Source organism: Sesamum indicum, linkage group LG11 (assembly GCF_026168435.1).
Source record: "Sesamum indicum cultivar Baizhima isolate 11 linkage group LG11, ASM2616843v1, whole genome shotgun sequence".
Lineage (NCBI taxonomy): Eukaryota > Viridiplantae > Streptophyta > Magnoliopsida > Lamiales > Pedaliaceae > Sesamum > Sesamum indicum.
In genome coordinates, this window is record NC_142667.1 from 972493 (window position 1) to 997396 (window position 24904).

Sequence of the window (24904 nt, forward strand, 5' to 3'; positions counted from 1 at the left end):
TTATGTATACACACTATCCCCTTCCATTAAAATTTAAGAGGGGGTGTAAGTATAATTAACCCTATGGCTGAGTGTTCATTATTATGAGAAGATGAAAAATTCCGGTTGATGATCTTCACATGGATGATTATAAAAGAGGGGAATTTATTTAAAAAATACCAAAAAAAAAATTAGTAAAGTAGGGTGAAATTGAAGGCTTTAAAAAAGCATTTAACCGCGGTGCCACAATTTTTATTTAAAAAAAAAATTTCTTTATGTCACCGCGGTTAACCATGGCGGTGACATTGTTTTTTTTAAAAAAAAATTTTAAACGTGTCACCGTTCAAAATCGTGGTGATAATTTTTTTTTTTAAAAAAAATTATTTTATTGCACGATGAATTGCTGTCAATTTCTCGTTAAAATTTCGGCACTATCATGGCGAGTTGTCAATCATCAGATATACCGTTCGACTCTTTTTGGTGAGACGAACATTTCCCCGCAAACAATTTCACGTTTTATCAATCGTAAATAATGAATTTTTAGCACGAACACCGCACCTTCCGGCCGTTGATTCGCCGCCACCGGAGCGACCCACGATCACGAACCACCACCACTGGACTCGCCTCGACCTAACGGTTCTAACGAGACCAACCTAATTCAATTTTATTAAATATTTGTTGAGATATGAAAATTTGAAGATTTTTCCGCTGAAAATTCGCGTTGAAGCTGTTTGCTGCCATTTCTCCACCGTCAGGAAGAATCACAGATTAAGACCATAACCGTTAGAATTCTGTCGTCCAGACGATTCCAACAACACCAATCTTGCTCAATTTCATCAAGTATTTGTTTGTTCAATTAAAATACATATGTTTTAAAATAGTTATAATTTTATTAAATTCTATTTATTAATTAATAATACTATTTATAATTAATTAATAATTCTATTTATAATTAATTAATAATTCTATTTCTAATTAATTAATAATACTATTTATAATTAATTAATAATATTATTTATAATTAATTAATAATACTACTTATAATTAATTAAATAGAATTTAATAAAATTATAAATATTTTAAAACATATGTATTTTAATTGAACAAACAAAAAAAAGAAAATGAATTTGGCAAACAATTTGAGCGAATTTTTGGTGGAAAAATCTCTAAATTTTTAATTCTCAATAAATACTTGATGAAATTGAGCAAGACTGGTCTAAATAGTATTATTAATTATTAATTAATTATAAATAGTATTATTAATTAATTATTTTTATAAATAGTATTATTAATTAATTATTTTTATAAATAGTATTATTAATAATTACCACCAGGATCATCGGGCAGGGATAGGATAATTTTTATAAAATAATGAATAACTGGCAACCTTTCATAAAATTTATATCCAAATATAATACTCCAAAGTGCCCCTAAAAACGCCTTCAACACGGCTATGACCGGGGTCTTACCAGGAGCCATATATTTAGAACATAATTTTTATGTCAAGGCCAGTTATTATTATCCAACCTATATGTTTGATGAGTCCTAATTATTCATGATGTCAAATTCATGCTAGTGTAGTTAACAGTTAGGAATCAACACATGAATTGGTTAGCCTATATGGCTATCCATGAACAATAAAATAAGATTATAAATAAAATACAGAAATAAAAATAAAGCGATTAAAACTTACAGTAATCCTTATGTGGTTGCAAACTTTTATTTCAATATATAGATTTACAATAAGAAGAGGTTGCTCAACACATGAGCAAGAGAGAAAGAGAGAAAACAAGAGAGAGGTTTCTTCTAAGGTTCTGCCCTTAACGCCCTAAACATCTGCATTTATAGAATGCAGAGGAGCCTATTCTACAGGGGCCTATCCCTACTTAGTACAGTAGAAACCGTGTATCACACAGTATAAGGCCGATATTTCGGGATGAAAATTTAAAAAGTGCTACAGTTATAATAATAATTGAACTAGAAGTCAAAAATGAATAGTTGAAAAGCCAAGATTCCCCGCCTTCTGTCTGCTTTGACGTCATTGATTACTTCATCTTATTAATTGCGTCATTTGACTGCTGATAATTGTGCATTGATGTCTTCTTTAATCAGACTTTCTTCCAGTTCTTGCCTGGTTTGAGGAAGATTCTTCCATGTCTTTTTTATGAATCTTTTCTACCAAGGTTTCCTTGATAGCTTCAAAAATATCCTCAAACTCAACATCATTAGGATCTTGAGCATCTTGCATGAATTCACATGCCATGATTGAGTCTGATTTGGTGGATTTATTATCCTACCCAAAATGTGCCATAAGGTCCTTTTTCATTTCTTCCACATATGCAGCAACCATCTGCTCTTTAGTCAGAAATTCTGACTTCATTTTGAATTTTCTTGAGATATGATCAAAAGGTGATGGGGTAGCAATATCTTCCTTCTGATTTTCATAAAGGCTTATCTTCGTTTGAAGGAGATCCATTGTCTCTTTTCCAAATATATCCTTTGTATTCGGATCAATCTTCATCATTTTATACCAAAATTTAATATGGGATATTCTGTATAAGCAAGGAATTCCAACATCTGTTTGACCAATTTTTGGCGTCCATTTCCAAATCCAGGGTATTGAAAATTCAATTAAGAAGAAACATGAGGCTATTCCCTCTATAAATAATTTAGCTTCTTGTTTCTTTATCAGCTGTGGTGAAACATCCACCCATTTATCAAAAAAGAATTTTATTTTTTCTGGTAGAATATTTGGAGTTGGACCAAAATAGTAAAACCAGTGTATAAACCAGTGTGGGATATCAGCGTTATAAACATTGGCACAAACTTTTATAAACCAGGAATGTTTGTGCTTATCATTTTCATAATCTAATACCTTCATAAACGCATCGCAATAATCCCAGTAATTATACTTTACTGCTGATTTATTAATCACAATTTCTTTGTCTTTCATGGGAGAAATTCCCCAGTCTTCCAAAGGTATGACCTTTTTAATAATTATTTTACTGAAATTATAAATTTCTTTATTAGTGCTCATAAAATGTGATATTTCACATGAGCCATTTTGAACAAGTATTTGTTCATAAAAATATCTGGACTTATAAGTCCTTGCCGGTAAGAATGAATTATCCAAATACCTTTGCATTAAAACCCATGGATCATTCTTCCATTTTAAATCTTTTTCTTCCAAAAGAAATATAATTTCTTTATGTTGGGTTTTTGAAAATCCAATATTATTGGATTCAGATTCTTCATCATCAATTATTTTGGCATATGATGGACTATCATTCCCTTCAGTTTGAGATTGCTGACCTTTTTTATATTCCAAAAATGCCTGATATTCAGGATCTTGTGTTAAATCCATAGCTATAAGCTTTTGTTTTTCATTTTGAGATATAATCTCAGGTGCTTTGCCTCGACCACCTCTTCCTCTATAAGAGGAAGATCCCCGACCTCGGGAGTTCATGCCTGTCATTTGTTAAAATATTCCCGAGTTAAGAAATTTGGAATACTATTATCTTCTCCCTTTTTATAAAATATTTCAAAATCAAATGGGGTTAATTGAGTCTGCCATCTTGCAAACATTTGTTTAGAAACATCATGTTTAAAATCCTTTTGAAACATAAATTTGGCTGCTTTGCAGTCTGTCATAATCAAAAAAATTTGATTATATAAATCATTTTGAAATTTTAAAACACATTTGACTATAGTTAGAATCTCTTTTGCTATAGTTGCATAATTTTTTTGAGAATCATTCCATTTTCCTGAATGGAATCTAACAAGATATACTTGTTTTATCTGGGCTAATATTCCTCCAAACCCTATATCAGATGCGTCAGTTTCTATAATCTTTTTCCAATCTGGATTACTTAACATTAAACAAGGAAGTGTTTTAACTTTAGATTTTATTCTTTTAACAGCTTCTGTATGAGCAATTGTCCATGGCTTAGGATTCTTCTTCAGTCTATCATATAAGATAGTCGTATCTTCTATTAAATTTTTGTAATAAGGAGCAATATAATTTAGACTTCCTAAAAATCTTTGTAACTGAGTTTTTTCAGTTATTTCATTTGAAAATTTATCTGCAAAATCAATACTTCTATTAATAGGAATAATATTTCCTTTTTCAATGATATGACCTAGAAATCTTATTCTTGTCTGAAATAATTCCATCTTTGACTTAGAGATTACTAAACCATTTTGTATAATTAGACGTTTAAATATATTTAAATGTTTAAAATGCATTTCAATAGTTTTTGAATAGACTAATATGTCATCAATATATACTATTATAAAAGTACTATAAGGAGTAAAAATATCATTTATAATCTTCTGGAATTCAGAAAGAGCATTTTTCAAACTAAATGGCATAACATTTCATTCATAATGTCCAATAGGAACATTAAATGCAGTTTTATTTCTATCAGATTTATTAATCTGTATTTGCCAATATCCTGATTTTAAATCAAATTTAGAAAATACTAAACTATCATAAAGTCTATCAAGTAGATCTTTTTTATTAGGAATAGGATGCCTAATCCATTTTAATGCCTTATTAAGGGGTTTATAATTTATAACTAATCTTGGAGTACCTCTTTCAATTTCAGAATGTTTATTAACATAAAAAGCAGTACATGACCATGAGGATTGAGATGACTTATTAATTCTTTCTGTAAAAGGGATTCAATTTCTTTTTTACATAATTCTAAGTATTCAGAATTCATTTGACAAGGCCTCGCCTTAGTAGGTATATTCTTTTCATAAAAAGAATCTTCATAAGGTAAAGAAACTATATGTTTCTTTCTATCCCAAAAAGCATTAGGATGATCATTACAAATTTCTAAAGAGAATTGATTTTTTAATAGACTAATTTTATCCTGTAATTTAGGATTCTTCAATTCTTCTTCAATTGTTATTATGTTTATTTCTTGTTTTAAGAAGTTAATTTGATTTTGTTTTGCTTTAATATTATCATAGATATTATGCAACATTTTACTAAATGGTTCAATAATAAATTCAAGAAATATATCATCATTCTGGAAAGTTCCTATAATTCCTTTACTATCAATCTTTTTTATTGGATAAATATTATGTAAAAATGGAGTCCCAAGTATTACTTGGTTAGTAATATTCTTAGCAAGAATAAAACTTTGAGAAATACATTTATTATCAATACAAACAAAAGCTTTAGCAATTTTATACTGTATTTGGAGTTTATCACCTCCAGCATGCCATAAAGTATGACTAGTTTTATGAAAATATCTAGTTGGTATTAATCCTTCCTGAATAACATTTAAATCAGCACCACTATCAACAAGAGCTATAAATGATTTTGTATAATGATTATCAATCAGAAGAGATATTTTTATATACCATTTTTGGGATATAACCATTTCTATAGTGGATAAAAAGTTTTCAGAGAAAATACTATGCTCATCTATTTTTAATTTATTATTATTTTGAGATATATTTTCTGATCTAGAAATATTTTCTAAGTCAGAAATTCTAGATTCCTGAATAGTATTTTTATCTTTCAATATTTTAATTTCTTCTTTTAGATTGTTTATTTCTTTATATAAATTTTGAAGAGATATATTATCTTCTTTATGTTGATATTTACTTCTAAGTTGGTTCATTACCTCATTCATATTATATGATCTTTTTGGGTTTATAATTGTTCCATTTAAGTCTTCTTCTGGATTATAAGAAGTAGAAGTACTGGATTCAGTATTAATCTCATCAATAATTTGCATTCTTGATTTTGGATCTTTAATTGCTTTTAATAATTCAAAAGCATGATTTGAAGTAAGAACATTAATATTCATTTCTGAGAATTGGGAAAGTATTTTATACAATTCAGATTTTTCAATATCATTCTTATTAATATTATTTAATTCTTTAGGACAAGCTAGTCCTAGGCAACAAGGTTCACATTCTAAACTTGATTCTGAAATATTTTCATTTTCTAACACATTTAATATTTCTTTTTCTTCTGATTCAGAAGTACTTATTGATTCTGTTTCTGTATTTTCAGATTCTGATTCTTGTGAAGTTTGTATTATTATATTCTTTATATAATCTGATATTTCAAGATTATTAATCTTCTTTTTAGTCCAACAGTATTTTGCAGTATGACCTAATTTTTTGTAAATCTTACAATATCTATTTTTATTTTTCAAATATTTCGGTTTTCTTTGAGATTTTTCTTCTTTTCTTTTATTCTTTTTCTCTATATGTTTCTGAGAATATTTTCTATGTTTTCATTTATAGGGCCTATTAATTTTATGGTCCTTACTAGTAGTAGGGTTTTCTAAATCAAATTGTTGACAAAATTGTCCTAATTGTTTCCTTTCATCAAGGTTTTGTTTTTTAATTTGTTGACTAAGCTTTATCTCATTAAACAAAGTTAATCCTTCTTGTATACAAGTATCTATTAGAGCTCCATAAGTATAACTTTCATATGGGATATTAATCTGGTTTTTTCTTAGTTTTTTCCTAATCCTTTCTGCAAATAGACTAGGCAGACCATCAATAAATTTTGATTTTCAGTGTATATTATTACATTCTGGTAATTCCATTACTCTACTTAAAAAAGTATCTTTATACCATCTAAAGTCTGAAAGTGTTTTACACCTTAGATTTTGTAATAAAGTTCTAATAGTATCACTATTATCACTAAATCTTCCTGTAAAATGTTCAATAATATTGACAGCGAGTGTATAAATTGCATTTTCAACTAAATTATTATTTTCTTGTTTAACAGTATTGATAATACTATCTTTATCTTGTTGAGATAGATAATTATCCCACCAACCTTTAAGTTGTCCAGTAAATCCAGCAACAATCATTGCTGCAATAGTTTTATCTGAATTATTACTATTTTTACAAATAGTGGAATACATAAGCATTCTATGTACCGTGTTATAAATCTGTTTATTAGAATATTCATCTATGTTCCATTCATAAATCTTATTACCTGAATAACTAATATCTATTGTATCAGTATATTTTTCATATAAAACTTCCATAGGTGTTGGTCTATTATAATAGAATTTACTCTGAATAGGTTTATCAACCCATTTATTAGTGATTTTATTGATTTGGTTCTTAAAAACTTGTTTATGATTAGTATTTTCTATCAATTCATACTGTAACTCCTTATCAAGAGTTTTTATACTTAATTTACTGAATTTTTCTTCAAGCATTTTTTCTAATTCATGGATTGGTCTTATTTTGAAATCAGATATAACTAGAGGAGGCTGAAAGCTAGGAGATGCTTCTTTTTCTTCAGATTTTGTTTCTATTATAACCGGTTGTATATTATTTATAGCTTTAATAATCATTTCAATTTTATTATGAATTAATTGAATTTGTTCTCCCAAAATATTAAGGAATAAATTTATATAATTTTTTTGTTCAAACATATTATTTATATGTTTACAAGTTACTGTGAGAGTGTCTGTTTCTATTAATTTAGAAAAGGCTGAAAAATTATGAATTTTTCCATTCTTTTCAATATGAAGAATCCTTGATAAACTTTCCTTGATTCTAGTTTGTAATTTCTTTCTATAACAGAAATATAGTTTTTGACATATGTATCAATAAACCATGTCACAAAAGGAATTAAAGCATTTTTTTTCTTTGCAAACCTTATAAAATTCATCTTGGAAATATAACATTTATTGCTTATCAAAGCTTTGGAAAAACCATTCTCTGAATTGGCTATAACCTACGTCTTTAAATTCTTCTGAAATAATTTTTCTGGCTGGAGAGCCAGGACTAAAATCTATAATAGAGCTATAATCTATTAAATATTAAACTCCATTTCTGACATAGTCGGTTCTAACTCATTATTATCCTGAGTTTGATTATTAGCTTCTCTTACAATATTTTGTCTGTTAATGTATAATTTTTCTGTAACAGGAGTAAATATTTCTGTTTCTCTTATTTGAGAAGTAGAGGCTCTAGAAGGCGTAGGAGATTCTACCCTATAATCTATAGGTGATATGTAAGATCTCATCGAGTTGCATTTTTGAAATAGTAATGATTTAGAATTTGTTTCAAATTTAATATTTACAGTTCCTTCATTATATTGAAGAATATCTATAATCTTATTATGATCATGTATTTGTGGCCTTTTAGGTACAGCTTGTTCAATTATCCAATTTTCTGGAAAAGTTATTTCTTCCCATTTAATGGGTCTTCTTGTAGTAATATTTGAATTACTGAAATTAGTTTCAATTAATATAGTTTCATTTTTTGATTTATTAATCCTTTTACATTGTGGATTTAATGTAAATAAAGGCTTATAATATATTCTATAACATATACATATAACTTCAGTTCCAGGCATATAATCATAACCATGAGGTTTAACATTTAATGTCAAAGCATCTAATATATTAATATCAGATAAAGATAATTGTAAATTTGGATATACATTAAAATAAACTGGTTCATGTGCCAGACTAAATTGTATTATACCCATAAGGGATTGTTTCCAATTTAAATTTCTACCATCTCTTAAGGCTGCAATAAAGCTTTCCGGTAAACCTTCTAAAGTCAAAGATTTAAAAACAATTTGTACAAGTCCTATATGTAGGAATTTATGTGTTTGTCTATAATGGCTAATGTCTTTTTTAGATAATAATCTTATTATCATTTCATCATTATCTAATGAGATAGATTTTTCAATAGTTTGTACTACTTGTTTTAATCCTAATTTTTTAAAAGTTCCTAACTGATATATTAATCTTGGTTCAACTTTTGGAATTGTCCATCTATTTAATAGATCCAAATTCTGAGGTATATCATATTCCTTATTTTTAATATTTTTAATATTAGAATTCTTATTAAGTATGTTCATGTGATTCATGAGTAAAGTCATGTATTGATCCATAACATATTAATTACTACTAAATAATAGTATTAATTAATTATCAATTTAATTATTAATTATTAATTAATTATAAATAGTATTATTAATCAACTATTTATTATAAATAGTATTATTAATTCATAAATAGAATTTAATAAAATTATAATTATTTTAAAACATATGTATTTTAATTGAACAAATAAATATTTGATGAAATTGAGCAAGATTGGTCTTGTTGGAATCGTTTGGACGACAGAATTCTAACGGCTATGGTCATAATCTGTGATTCGTCCTGACGGTGGAGAAATGGCAGCAAACAGTTTCAGCGCGAATTTTCGACGGAAAATCTTCAAATTTTCATATCTCAACAAATATTTAATAAAATTAAACTAGATTGGTCTCGTTAGAACCGTTAGGTCGAGGCGAGTCCAGTGGTGGTGGTTCGTGATCGTGGGTCGCTCCGGTGGCGGCGAATCGACAGCCGAAAGGTGCGGTGTTCGTGCTAAAAATTCATTATTTACAATTTATAAAACTTGAAATTGTTTGCGGGAAATGTTCGTCCCATCAAGGAGTGTCGAACGGTATATTTGATGATTGACAACTCGCCATGATGGTGCCGAAATTTTAACGAGAAGTTTGCAGCAATCGTCGTGCAATAAAATAATTTTTCTTTTAAAAAAAATTATCACCGCGGTGACACATTAAAATTTTTTTTTTTTTTAAAATCAATGCCACCGCGGTGGTTAACCACGGTGACATAAAGAAATTTTTTTTTAAAATAAAAATTGTGGCACCGCGGTTACTTTTCTAAAGCCTTCAATTTTATCTTACTTTACATTTTTTTTTTTTGACATTTTTTAAATAAATTCCCCTATAAAAGAAGGTTTGAGTGAAATTTCTTGATAGGTAACACTGAGATTAGCAAAGCAGCTTCACACACACACACAACTGCAAAAAAATCATGATGAGTCGAGATGGATTAATCCATGTTGCTATGCTGCCATGGTCAGCATTCGGCCATCTCATCCCATTTCTCCAGCTCTCCATCGCCTTAGCCAAATCAGGGATCCACGTCTCCTTCCTCGCAACTCCAAGAAACATCCTCAGACTCCCCAAAATCCCTCCAAATCTGTCAAATCTCATAGATTTTGTGCCCCTTCCACTCCCCAAACCCGAATCAAGTCCCCTGCCTGAATCAGCCGAAGCCACCGTGGACATCCCCGCCGACAAGATCCAGTACCTGAAGCTCGCCTGTGATCTTCTCCAGGAACCCGTCAGGGATTTCGTTTCAGAAAAATCACCCCACTGGATAATTGTCGACTTTTTCCATCACTGGGCTGTTGATATTGCTCAGGATTTCAACATCCCGATTGTCACATTCTGGGTTTTTTCTGCTGCAACAGTAGATTTTTTCGGCGTTCATAAGGTTCCCCTTGACGGCGACAAAAGAATGTTGCCTCAGAGCTGGACTCTCCCGCCCGAATACATCGATTTTTCGTCGACAGTTGCGTACAAGAAGCACGAGGCTGAAGAAATGCACGCTGGATATTTCGGGCAGAACGCGTCGGGAGAGCCTGACAGCTCCCGGGTAGCTAAAATAATTCAAGCAACTAATGCTATTGCCATACGCACCTGTCCTGAATTCGAAGCCGATTACTTGAAACTGCATGAGAAACTCACAGGAAAGCCTGTCTTTCCGGTGGGATTCCTCCCGCCCGAAAAAATGAAGCGGAGATCACCAACTTCCAATGAAAAACCGTGGAGCGGAATTTTCCAGTGGTTGGACAAACAAAACCCAAGATCAGTTGTTTTCGTGGGGTTCGGCAGCGAGTGTAAACTGAACAAAGATCAAATTCACGATATAGCACACGGGGTTGAGCTTTCCGGGCTGCCATTTTTATGGGCCCTGAGAAAACCCGACTGGGCTGACGACGATGAGGATGCGTTTCCGGCAGGGTTCCGCGAGCGGACCGCCGCGAGAGGAGTGGCACACGTTGGATGGGCGCCGCAGAGGGAGGTTCTTAGCCACCCGTCTGTTGGAGGGTGTTTGTTCCACGCGGGATGGGGGTCGATTATAGAGAGTTTGCAGTACGGTCATTGTCTTGTTTTTCTGCCGTTCATCATCGATCAGCCATTGAATGCGCGGCTGTTGGTGGAGAAGGGTTTGGGGTGGGAAGTTGAAAGGGGTGAAGATGGGTCGTTCAGCAGATATGACATTGCGAAAGCATTGGAGAAAGCTATGGTTTTGAAGGAAGGAGAAGAAGTTAGGGTAAGGAGTAGGGGAGCTGGTGATGGGATTTTTGGAGATGAAAAACTCCATCATTCTTATGTTGAGAAATTTGTTGAGTACCTTAAGAATCATAAATTTTAATTTAATTTGAATATTTAGTTAGCTCAACCCAAAATTCTTTCTTAAAATCAGTTGAATTAAATTAATAAGAGAGCTAGTATAATAATGAGTAAAATGCAGATCCCCCAACTCTTTTTTTTTTACACCTAGTCTCCCAATCTTTCAAATTTGTTGCACATGCCAATTTTTTTCAATTTTCAGTCCGATTATTGGTATTTTTGACTGGATAAAGCAATGCGCCGAAAGGGCTAATTTTCAATGTCCTTTTACGTAATTTCATCTATTTTGTACACCTCGTATCCCAACCTTTCAAATTTGTTGTACATGCCAATTTTTTTCAATTTTCAGTCCGGTTATTGGTATTTTCGACGGGATAAAGCAACGCGTCTAAAGGGCTGATTTTCAATGTCCTTTTACGTAATTTCATCTATTTTCTACCTCAAATAGTTGTTACAAGACAAGTCCTAAAATCAGTTGCCCTAATAGTTGGAGGGAAATTAAAACTATATGTATATGAAACTACTTTGAAATTCATTTTTGTTGCCATCCAAAAATGGGGAAAAAGTAGAAGGATAAGGTCAAAAAAAAAAAAAAGTACATATCTTTTTACTACTATGTATGTGTGTGTATATATATATAATTTTCCTCCAATTTTTATGTTCAATGATAATATCGGTACATATTCTTTTAGAAAAGATAACTAATCATCGGAAAAACTCCTACCTCGTCAATCATTGATAGTAAATTTTAATTTATTTAAAATGAATAATTTATAATAAATGCATAGTATGCATTTTGCTAAATATTTTTGTTAATAAAAAGTCTTTTTGTTCTTGTTTTATGATTATATTTACTAATAAGATTTCAAAATCTTTTATATACTAAAATTATTTTAGTATAACATTAGCTTGTTTATTTTCTAATATAAAAATAATGGTAAATGGTTACTAAAACAATTCATAAAAATTAGTCTTTTCTTCTCAATTTATGTTTCTCGATTTACTCCCTTTCCAATCATATCAAACAATTTGAAGAAAACTATCATTATGTTTGATTTTGTTTTTAACTTATTTTTGGGTATTTTGTGGAGATAGAGAGAGAAAAACAAAGATAAATAAAAATAAGTTAGAGATAGTGTATATGTTTGGATTTGTTTTTGGAGATAATATAAAATAAGTATGTTATGTTTGATGTTGTGTAGTGGGGAGACAAAAAATACTGTTCATTGTCAAATCATGTCTCTTTTATATATATTTATATATATATATATGTATAAAAATATATATAATTTATTTAGTTGTGAGTGGATTAAAATAAATATTATTTCTTAATTATATATGTATGGAAATGAAAAAGAATAATTTATGTAAAATACACTTTTAAAAATAATTAAATGCACTCTAATAATTGATTAACAATATTTTTTGTTAGTTGTTCTATTCAAGGTGATAAATTTAAACAAATTATTTAAATAATGTAATATATGAATTAACCGCGTAGAATAGTTATATTGTTTTATATTTTTTAAAATTTTTAATTATTCCAATGATGTAGAAAATATTACGTATAAAATATTAAGTGGTTAAAATAAAATATATTTGTATTTAAAAATCAAATACTTAGAAACAAGACAAAATACTTAGAAACAAAACAAAAATATGGCAAAATAAGCAATGCCAAACATTGCTTCGATTTTGCCCAAAACCGAAGCCAAACATAAGGATGAAATGGGAGGATTTTGAGATGAGCTCTTACCATTCTTCACCTCAAACTTTTGCAACAACATTAATTTTCTATTCCTATTTGTTGAAGTTTTATGTATCAAGTAGTTCGTGATATATAAACATGTTTGTAGTTCAGGAGTTATGTCCATTTACCGCATCAGTAATTAGAGATTTCTTATGTTGTTCTTGCTCCGGAACAGGATAAAGGAATCGGGCACTGGCGTTTCATCTGCGTCATGTCGTTTCCATGAAAGCCGATTCTATCAGGTATCTACAACTCAATTCCGTGGGAGAAATTTCAACAGCATTGCTGCTGTGTTTTTCCAACATTTTACAAACTCATTACAGGTATATTCCATGATTGCTTTTGATGTTTGGTTCTTGAATTTCTTGCAGCCACTGGCTATACAGAGTATTTCTTTGATGAAAAATCTGGAAAAGTATGCAGGTATTGCTATTGTATTTTAGAAATTAGTACCCTTATTCTACCTCTTCATCATGTATCCTTGTACTTAGCCTGCCTTAAACTTTCAGGCATGTGGAGCATTGGAACGTTCCCAAAATGGCTCTTTTGAAGCAAATTTTACGGCCTAGCAGAGGGCTAAGTGGCAAGAAATCCAGTTCAGAGAAATGAGATGAAGGGTCTGACGTTAAGTATGACAATGGGACCTCTTCCCTTTGAGGGTATGGTGCTCGTTTTCAGATAAAAAAATAAGGCGTTGATGGTTGTGATTTCTTACCTGTACTAAAGAGCATCATACATAGGCGAGCGACTAAGAGTGGAGTGTGTTGATTGCTAGTGTTTTACATGTATATATGTCTGTATATACACAGGACATATCGGCAAGAACACACAAGTTTAATCATGCAATGGATGGAATGATAAAATACCAAAAAAGAAAATATAATTTACGATTAATGTTAAAATTCATTCAACTTCACACAGTAACTAATAGGGGGTTTGTGGCCCCCATATAACTAGTCCACTAGCTCAATAAATATTCTTATTCTACCTAATAAATCAAAGCAAATGGGGGTTTTTAAAATTAGAATATATGATGAATTCAAATCATATGTAAGATATAATAATGAAATATATATTTGTAGTTGCATCCATCTTTTACTTGCATCAATATAAAAAATACTTGACGCAAATTCCATATCAAATCCCATCACGAAAACCCATAAATCTACACATTAATTGTAATTAATAAATAAATAATTCCACAAAGTGGTGCTATTCACATTGGATACGTATCACATATTTTACAATAAATGCCACATGCAAATATTAAAAGGAATAAACAGTTCAATTATTGGAGTTAGTATAATTTGACTCTTCACATAAATATTAATATAAAAGAAATTTCATTTATCATTTGCAAACAATTCATTAGTTGTATTAGGTACCATATATATAGTTTACTTAATATTAATGAGGGTTTAGTTATGCTTACTTTCCTAAAACTCTGAAATTACATTTTCAAATTTTCTTTTCTAAATAATTAAAATTACATCTCTTTCAAAAATTTCCGATTTATGTATACACACGATCCCCTTCCATTAGAATTTGGACGAAAAATGCTAAACGTTAACAAACAAATTATAAAAATTTAATATTTTCAAGTATATTTTTGTATTTATGAAGGAATAAATACAATATATGTATATATATGGAGTAAGGATAACATCATTATATTTTTTTTCTTTATAAGTATAAAATTATTATATGAAAATATTAAATGATGGGTAAAATTATAAATTTTATATAAATTTTTTGTTAACGTCAATATTATTATCCAAAGAATAAGGTGCAAACATTGAAGATTCGAAAAAAATTATAAATGTAATTTTGAAAATTTTATTGCATTTTAAGAGGGGGGTGTATATGTAATTAACCCTATGACTGAGTGTCCATTATTATGAGAAGATGAAATCAATTCCAGTTGATGATCTTCACATGGATGATTATAAAACAAGGTTTGAGTGAAACTTCTTGATAGGTAACACTGAGATTAGCAAAGCAGCTTCACACACACACACACACAACTGCAAAAAATATCATGATGAGTCGAGATGGATTAATCCATGTTGCTATGCTGCCATGGTCAGCATTCGGCCATCTCATCCCATTTTTCCAGCTCTCCATCGCCTTAGCCAAATCAGGGATCCACGTCTCCTTCCTCGCAACTCCAAGAAACATTCTCAGACTCCCCAAAATCCCTCCAAATCTGTCAAATCTCATACATTTTGTGCCCCTTCCACTCCCCAAACCCGAATCAAGTCCCCTACCTGAATCAGCCGAAGCCACCGTGGACATCCCCGCCGACAAGATCCAGTACCTGAAGCTCGCCTGTGATCTTCTCCAGGAACCCGTCAGGGGTTTCGTTTCAGAAAATCCACCCCACTGGATAATTGTCGACTTTTTCCATCACTGGGCAGTTGATATAGCTCAGGATTTCAACATCCCGATTGTAATATTCTGGGTTGTTTCTGCTGCAACAGTAGATTTCTTCGGCGTTCATAAGGTTCCCCTTGACGGCGACAAAAGAATGTTGCCTCAGAGCTGGACTCTCCCGCCCGAATACATCGATTTTTCGTCGAAAGTTGCGTACAAGAAGCACGAGGCTGAAGAAATGCACGCTGGATATTTCGGGCAGAACGCGTCGGGAATGCCTGACAGCTCCCGGGTAGCTAAAATAATTCAAGCATGTAATGCTATTGCCTTACGCACCTGCCCTGAATTCGAAGCCGATTACTTGAAACTGCATGAGAAACTCACCGGAAAGCCTGTCTTTCCGGTGGGATTCCTCCCGCCCGAAAAAATGAAGCGGAGATCACCAACTTCCAATGAAGAACCGTGGAGCGGAATTTTCCAGTGGTTGGACAAACAAAACCCAAGATCAGTTGTTTTCGTGGGGTTCGGCAGCGAGTGTAAACTGAACAAAGATCAAATTCACGAGATAGCACACGGGGTTGAGCTTTCCGGGCTGCCATTTTTATGGGCCCTGAGAAAACCCGACTGGGCTGACGACGATGAGGATGCGTTTCCGGCAGGGTTCCGCGAGCGGACCGCCGCGAGAGGAGTGGCGCACGTTGGATGGGCGCCGCAGAGGGAGGTTCTTAGCCACCCGTCTGTTGGAGGGTGTTTGTTCCACGCGGGATGGGGGTCGATTATAGAGAGTTTGCAGTACGGTCATTGTCTTGTTTTTCTGCCGTTCATCATCGATCAGCCATTGAATGCGCGGCTGTTGGTGGAGAAGGGTTTGGGGTGGGAAGTTGAAAGGGGTGAAGATGGGTCGTTCAGCAGATATGACATTGCGAAAGCATTGGAGAAAGCTATGGTTTTGAAGGAAGGAGAAGAAGTTAGGGTAAGGGGTAGGGAAGCTGGTGATGGGATTTTTGGAGATGAAAAACTCCATCATTCGTATGTTGAGAAATTTGTTGAGTACCTTAAGAATCATAAATTTTAATTTAATTTGAATATTTAGTTAGCTCAACCCAAAATTCTTTCTTAAATCACAATCAGTTGAATTAAATTAATAAGAAAGCTAGTATAATAATGAGTAAAATGCAGATCCCCCAACTCTTTTTTTTTTGCACCTAGTCTCCCAATCTTTCAAATTTGTTGCACATGCCAATTTTTTTCAATTTTCAGTCCGATTATTGGTATTTTCGACTGGATAAAGCAACGCGCCGAAATGCTAATTTTCAATGTCCTTTTACGTAATTTCATCTATTTTTTACACCTCGTCTCCCAACCTTTCAAATTTGTTGTACATGCCAATTTTTTTCAATTTCAGTCCGGTTATTGGTATTTTCGACGGGATAAAGCAACCCGCCTAAAGGGCTGATTTTCAATGTCCTTTTACGTAATTTCATCTATTTTCTACCTCAAGTAGTTGTTACAAGACAAGTCCTAAAATCATTTGTCCTAATAGTTGGAGGGAAAGTAAAACTGTATGTATATGAAACTACTTTGAAATTCATTTTTGTTGCCATCCAAAATTGGGGAAAAAGTAGAAGGATAAGGTCAAAAAGAAAAAAAAGTACATATCTTTTTACTACTATGTGTGTGTGTGTGTATATATATATATAATTTTCCTCCAATTTTTTCGTTCCAATGATAATACCGGTACATATTCTTTTAGAAAAGATAACTAATCATCGGAAAAACTCCTACCTCGTCAATCATTGATAGTAAATTTTAATTTATTTAAAATGAATAATTTATAATAAATGCATAGTACGCATTTTGATAAATATTTTTGTTGATAAAAAGTCTTTTTGTTCTGGTTTTATGATTATATTTACTAATAAGATTTCAAAGTCTTTTATATACTAAAATTATTTTAGTATAACATTAGCTTGTTTATATTCTAATATAGAAATAAAGGTAAATGGTTACTAAAACAATTCATAAAAATTAGTCTTTTCTTCTCAATTTATGTTTTTCGATTTACTTCCTTTCCAATCATATAAAACAATTTGAAGAAAACTATTATTCTTTACCTCCCTTTGCTTTTTCACGATTGATGTGCAGTTAACTTATGTAGGTTTCATTAAATTCAGATATTTATAGTGGAGATTTTTATGATTTTTAAAGTAAGAAGGGTTGTAGCACGAGGGAGGTCCTCGTAATTAACATCCAGAAAATTTTCTAGGTCTCTTTTAGGATTAATTATGTTGCAAATATACAGGAATCTGGCAGTTGATGCATATGAAGAGGACTGTGAATTTGCTGATCCAGCCGGTTCGTTCAGAGGGCTAAGTCGGTTCAAAAGAAACTGTACCAATTTTGGATATCTACTTTGAGCAGTCAAATATGAAAGTTATGAAATGGGAGGATTTTGAGGTGAGCTCTTACCATTCTTCACCTCAAACTTTTACAAGAACATTAATTTTCTATTCCTATCTATTGAAGTTCAATGTATCAAGTAGTTCCTGATATATAAACATGTTTGTAGTTCAGGAGTTGTGTCCATTTACTGTATCAGTAATTAGAGATTTCTTATGTTGTTCTTGCTCCGGAACAGGATAAAGGAATCGAGCACTGGCGTTTCATCTGTGTCATGTCATTTTCATGGAAACCGATTCTATTAGGTATCTACAACTCAATTCCGTGGGAGAAATTTCAACAGCATTTCTGCTGTGTTTTTCCAACATTGTACGAACTCATTACATGTTGAGAATACAGAACATAAGCGAGCTGATCATGATGATGATGAAGGTGTTTTGGTTGCTTGGGAACCTGGTTGATGAACTCTGTTTTCAGTACTGCGAAGAAGAAGCGGGTTTCTGTGGAATGCGTTTTTATTTACCAAGCACGTTTGTGTTAGTTAGCTTATGTGGAGCTGATTAGTTGCCACCTGTAACTGATATGGCCTGAATCTGTTTTTTTAGTTATTTTCGTTGCATTCTGTTTGGTCATCTTCCTCTGTATTTAAGTAGAGACCAACACTGCTCCTCTGTAATTTTTTCTGCACTTTTGTATCATCTATCTTTGAAGCAATACAACACACTGCTTCCTTACGAGCTTTGATGGCTCAATCAATCTTCTTCCTTACTTTTAACATGGTATCAGAGCCTTCTCAGTGAAGGTCTCTGTAAAAAAAAAAAAAAACAAAATCTAATCTTTAGTGTTCGATTATAGCAAACACTGTATTTGGAGATTCAGACATGGCGCACGGCATATCAGGATTTTATGCAGCTGCAAGCCTCTGATCAACTTGGGATGGTGATGGTCTCAACAATGTTGACTGGGAACAATTTTTTCGCATGGAGCAGAGCAGTAAAACGTGCACTGACAACAAAATTGAAGTTAGATTTCATCGATGGTACTGCGGTTAGGCCATCAGGGAACACTGATGAGTTCAAACGATGGAATCGCATTGATTCCATGGTCACTACCTGGATTTTGAATTGCATGTCGAAGGAATTAGCTGAGTCGTTCATGTACGTAAGTTCTACGAGAGAACTTTGGTTAGAATTGGAGGCGAGGTTTGGTGAGAGTAATAGCCCCATGGTTTACCAATTACAGAGGGAAATCGGTCAGGTAATGCAGGGAAACATGTCGATTACAGAGTATTACACTAAACTCAAACGCTTATGGGATGAATTAACTTGTTTAGCGCCCACTCCGAAGTGCATTTGTGCAAGGTGTACTTGCGGCGTTAATAAGGCAATGATGGAGATGACTGCCTCGAATCAATTGATACAATTTTTGGTTGGTTTAAACACGGTCTATGACCAAGCCAAGAGCCAAATCTTACTGCTGGAGGTAAAACTGCCTCGAATCAATTGATACAATTTTTGGTTGGTTTAAACACGATCTATGACCAAGCCAAGAGCCAAATCTTACTGCTGGAGCCTTTACCATCAGTTACAAAAGCGTATTCTATGCTCATTCGCATGGAAAAACAGATGCAAATGAACGTTAGCGGCATTGAAATGAATAGTGGCGCTGCTTTTCAAGTTAAGACTCACAACAGTTTTAAGAAAAAGGGTTTTGTGGATAAAAGACATCTGGTCTGTGAATATTGTTAGAGAATGGGGCATTCCAAGGATAGTTGCTTTAAACTTCATGGTGTACCTGAGTGGTACAAAGAGATTACAGACCAGCAACGAAAGTCAGGAGGCAGGGGACGAGGCTTTGCAGCTGCAGCAGCTAGTGAGCAAGTTCGTATCAGATCAGAAGGAGCTACCAATATAGCTGACATTGTTCGCACAGAAGTGCAGAGATTGATGCATGAAGAGATGCCTCTTGATCCTTTGAAAGTGAACTTTGCTCAAATGGACGATTATGCAGGTAATAGCATGAATTCTCCTTGCACTACTTTCGGCTTTTGGATTATTGATAGCGGGGCAACAAGCCATATATGTGGAGACATTCGTCTTTTTCAATCTTTTACCACATCCACACAATCTCTCACCATTCACTTGCCAAATAGACAAACACAAATAGTTTCTCACATAGGTTTCGTTGTTATCACCTCTGAAATTACTCTAACAAATGTGCTTCACATTCCCACTTTCTCTGTCAATTTATTGTCTGTTCGACAATTGTGTCATGATATGCCAGTTCAATTTCGATTTCTAAAGTCTTCTTGCATCCTGCAGGGCCTGGGGAATGACAGGGTCATGGCTACAGGAGAACTTTTAGGAAATCTGTATATTCTATCATCTACACCTGTGTCAAAGGAAAACACTCATTTTTCTTCTCTTCAAGCTAATTGTAATGTCAATTCTAGTGTTAATGTTGCCATGAATAATGGTGATGTATGGCATAAACGTCTTGGACATTTGTCCAAAAATTCAATGAAGCACATTACTTCATTACCTCAGTTAGATTTCATCAAAATGCCCTGTGAAATATGCCCCTTAGCTAAAATGCATCAACTCCCTTTTACTTCAAGTTCCATTCATTTGTCTTCGATCTTTGCTCTTGTTCACATGGATATTTGAGGGCCCTATAAAGAGCCCAGTGTCACTGGTTGTCAATATTTCTTAACCATTGTAGATGATTTCAGTCGGACCACATGGACATTCTTTATGCGATACAAGAGTCAATGTTTGGAAATGTTTCAAAATTTCTGCAAGCTTGTGCTTACTCAGTTTAATAAACATGTGCAATCCATTCGTACCGATAATGGTTCCGAATTCTAATCCTTCCTTAGCAGTTCAGGCATCATTCATCAACGTAGTTGTTCCTACACTCCGCAGCAAAACGGAGTTGTAGAGAGAAAACACATGTTTCTCCTTGATATAGCTCGTTCCATTATGTTTCAATCCTCTTTTCCTAGGCGTTTTTGGGGTGATGCCATACTCTCTGCTACCTACTTGATTAATAGGTTTCCTTCGGCCATTTTGGGATGGAAAACTCCTTATGAAATCTTGCACCAGAAAGTTTCCTCTTACACACATCTTAGAACTATTGGATGTCTCTATTTTGCCATTAAACCCAGTCCTTTTCAGTCTAAGTTTGATAAACGAGGTGTTAAATGTGTGCTCCTTGATTACCCTCCTGCCCGAAAGGGATATAGGTTGCTTGAGTTTGATTCCAACACGATATTCACTTCTAGGAATGTCATATTCCATGAAAAAAAATTTCCTTTTGCTCAATCTTCCCCAACAACTCCAGCCGTTCCTTTGCCCCTTATTCCTTTATCTGATGACTCTTGTAGTGTTCCTCCTACCACTGATACTTCAAATGGTAACTCTCCTGCTCCTCCACACTCTCACCCTGCATCCCCTCAGTCTACATCCCTTACCGTCCCCGTTCCAGTTCGTAGGTCTCAGAGAACACACACAAAATCAGTTTGGCTTTCTGATTTTGTCTGCAATTTGGCTGCTCATTCTTATGTCCCTACTATCACCAGTTTTGGCTCCACATTTTTGGATTTTGATGCCTCTCTATCTGCTTTGCAGGAGCCACGCAGTTATAAGGAAGCCGCATCCTTTCCACATTGGGTTGATGCAATGGACAAAGAACTGCAGGCATTGGATTTGAATCACACTTGGGATGTGGTTCCTTTACCGCCTGGTAAACGCCCTATTGGTTGTCGATGGGTGTACAAAGTTAAATTGAAAGATGATGGATCGATTGAGCGTTATAAGGCCAGGTTAGTGGCCAAAGGATACACACAAGTTGAGGGGGTGGATTATATTGAACGGTTTTCTCCTGTGGCAAAGGCTGTGACTGTCCGTTTGTTCATCGCCATTGCCACTTTGTTTCAGTGGCTGCTGCATCAGGTTGATATCAACAATGCTTTTCTTTATGGTCATCTCGATGAAGAGATTTATATGAGCGTACCTGAAGGGTACTCTATTCAGCCTGGACATGTCTGTCTTCTTAGGCGATCCCTTTATGGTTTGAAGCAGGCCTCCCGCCAATGGAATCTGGAGTTTGCACGAAGTCTCACTGCGTTTGGCTTCAAGCAATCTGAACACGATCATTGTTTATTTCTTAAGCCACTGGACTCTGGTTTTATTGGATTGTTGGTCTATATTGATGATGTCCTCATCATGGCTCCTTCTATTTATTTTATTTCGCAGGTCAAGCTTCATCTTGATACTCTTTTCACCATCAAGGATTTGGGCTCTGCACGTTATTTTCTTGGCTTGCAGATTGCTAGATCAGAAGCTGGAACTTCCTTAACTCAGTCTAAATATATCTCAGACATTGTGGCTGATTGTGGTCTTCTCGAGGCTAAGACTGCTGCCACTCCCTTACCACCTGGAATCAAGTTACATGTTGATGATGATTCCTTGCTTGAAGATCCAGAACCATTTCGTCGATTGGTGGGACGTCTTCTGTACCTCAGCTTCACGCGTCCTGATATCTCGCACGGGGTTCAGCAGCTGAGTCAGTTCATTCAGCGCCCTCGTCGTTCGCATTGGCTTGCTGCTACCCACTTAGTTCGCTACTTGAAGGGTACTTCCACTCATGATCTTTTCTTCCCCGCCTCCAACTGTCTGCAGCTTCGTGCATTCTGTGATGCGGATTGGGCGGCTTGCCCGGACACTAGGCGTTCTCTCTCGGGTTTCTGTGTATTTCTTGGCCCTGCTCTCATTTTATGGAAGACGAAGAAACAGTGCACCGTCTTTCGGTCCTCTGCCGAGGCGGAATGTCGCAGTATGGCTGCAACAACATGTGAATTGAAATGGATTTCCTTTCTGTTGCGGGATTTTGGCATCACTTTGGATGTTCCTATTCCTTTCTATTGTAATAGTCAAGCTGTGCTTCATATCATGGCGAATCAGGTGTTTCATGAGCGTACGAAGCATTTAGACATAGATTGCCATATTGTTCGTAATTGTTACAAAGAGGGATTTCTTGATCCTGTTTTTGTTCGTAGCAAGGATCAGTTGGCCGATTTAGTAACGAAGTCCCTTTCATTTGCTCAGTTCTCCTGTTTGGTGCGCAAGTTGGACTTGTTCTTGGGTTTCCCAAGTCCAACTTGTGGGAGGGGTGTTGAGAATACAGAACATAAGCGAGCTGATCATGGTGGTGATGAAGGTGTTTTGGTTGCTTGGGAACCTGATTGATGAACTCTGTTTTCAGTACTGCGAAGAAGAAGCGGGTTTCTGTTGAATGCGTTTTTATTTACCAAGCACGATTGTGTTAGTTAGCTTATGTGGAGCTGATTAGTTGCCACCTGTAACTGATGTGGCCTGAATCTGTTTTTTTAGTTATTTTCGTTGCATTCTGTTTGGTCATCTTCCTCTGTATTTAAGTAGATATCAACACTGCTCCTCTGTAATTTTTTCTGCACTTTTGTATCATCTATCTTTGAAGCAATACAACGCACTTCTTCCTTACGAGCTTTGATGGCTCAATCAGTCTTCTTCCTTGCTTTTAACATTATAGGTATATTCCATGATTGTTTTTGATGTATGGTTCTTGGATTTCTTGCAGCCACTGGCTATACAGAGTATTTCTTTGATGAAAAATCTGGAAAAGTATGCAGGTATTGCTATTGTATTTCAGTAATTTGTACCCTTATTCTACCTCTTCATCATGTATCCTTGTACTTAGCCAGCCTTAAACTTTCAGGCATGTAGAGCATTAGAACGTTCCCAAAATGGCTCTTTTGAAGCAAATTTTACGGCCTAGCAGGGGAAAAAGTGGCAAGACATCCAGCTCAGAGAAATGAGATGAAGGGTCTGAAGTTATGACAATGATTCCTCTCCCTTTGAGGGTATGGTGCTCGTTTTCAGATAAAAACAAGGGCGTTGATGGTTATGATTTCTTACCTATATTAAGGAGCATCATACATAGGCGAGCGACTAAGAGTGTTTTTCATGTATGTATATACACAGGACATGTCGGCAAGAACACACAAGTTTAATCATGCATTGGATGGAATGATAAAATACCAAAAAAAAAAAAAGATAGTTTACGTTTGATGTTAAAATTCATTCAAATATAAAAAATACTTTACGCAATTCCATATCAAATCCCATCACGAAAACCCATAAATCTACCCCATTAATTGTACTGCTATTCACATTGGATTCCTATCACATATTTTACAGTAAATGCCACATGCAAATACTAAAAGGAATAAACAGTTCAATTATTGGAGTTGGTATAATTTAACTCTTCACATAAATATTAATATAAAAGAAAATTCATTTATCATTTGCAAACAATTCATTAGTATATTAATGAGGGGTTAGTTATGCTTACATTCCTAAAACTCTGAAATTACGTTTTCTTAAAAATTAAAATTATATCTTTTTTAAAAATTCCCAATTTATGTATACACACTATCCCCTTCCATTAAAATTTAAGAGGGGGTGTAAGTATAATTAACCCTATGGCTGAGTGTTCATTATTATGAGAAGATGAAAAATTCCGGTTGATGATCTTCACATGGATGATTATAAAAGAGGGGAATTTATTTAAAAAATACCAAAAAAAAAATTAGTAAAGTAGGGTGAAATTGAAGGCTTTAAAAAAGCATTTAACCGCGGTGCCACAATTTTTATTTAAAAAAAAAATTTCTTTATGTCACCGCGGTTAACCATGGCGGTGACATTGTTTTTTTTAAAAAAAAATTTTAAACGTGTCACCGTTCAAAATCGTGGTGATAATTTTTTTTTTTAAAAAAAATTATTTTATTGCACGATGAATTGCTGCCAATTTCTCGTTAAAATTTCGGCACTATCATGGCGAGTTGTCAATCATCAGATATACCGTTCGACTCTTTTTGGTGAGACGAACATTTCCCCGCAAACAATTTCACGTTTTATCAATCGTAAATAATGAATTTTTAGCACGAACACCGCACCTTCCGGCCGTTGATTCGCCGCCACCGGAGCGACCCACGATCACGAACCACCACCACTGGACTCGCCTCGACCTAACGGTTCTAACGAGACCAACCTAATTCAATTTTATTAAATATTTGTTGAGATATGAAAATTTGAAGATTTTTCCGCTGAAAATTCGCGTTGAAGCTGTTTGCT

General features: G+C 33.9%; 1 long non-coding RNA gene and 3 pseudogenes across 1 annotated transcript; all 4 read left to right on the forward strand.

Annotated features, from left to right (window-relative positions):
- Window positions 1–9751: 9751 nt before the first annotated feature.
- On the forward strand, window positions 9752–11239 carry LOC148784969 (putative UDP-rhamnose:rhamnosyltransferase 1 pseudogene; annotated as a pseudogene).
- A 1890-nt stretch (window positions 11240–13129) lies between these two features.
- On the forward strand, window positions 13130–13828 carry LOC148784970 (uncharacterized). The gene is made up of 3 exons (XR_016062949.1): window positions 13130–13198; window positions 13328–13379; window positions 13466–13828. It is a non-coding gene; the product is annotated as an uncharacterized LOC148784970 (long non-coding RNA).
- Window positions 13829–14868: 1040 nt separating this feature from the next.
- On the forward strand, window positions 14869–16415 carry LOC148784971 (putative UDP-rhamnose:rhamnosyltransferase 1 pseudogene; annotated as a pseudogene).
- Window positions 16416–17614: 1199 nt separating this feature from the next.
- LOC148784972 (uncharacterized) lies at window positions 17615–23586 on the forward strand (annotated as a pseudogene).
- Window positions 23587–24904: the final 1318 nt, after the last annotated feature.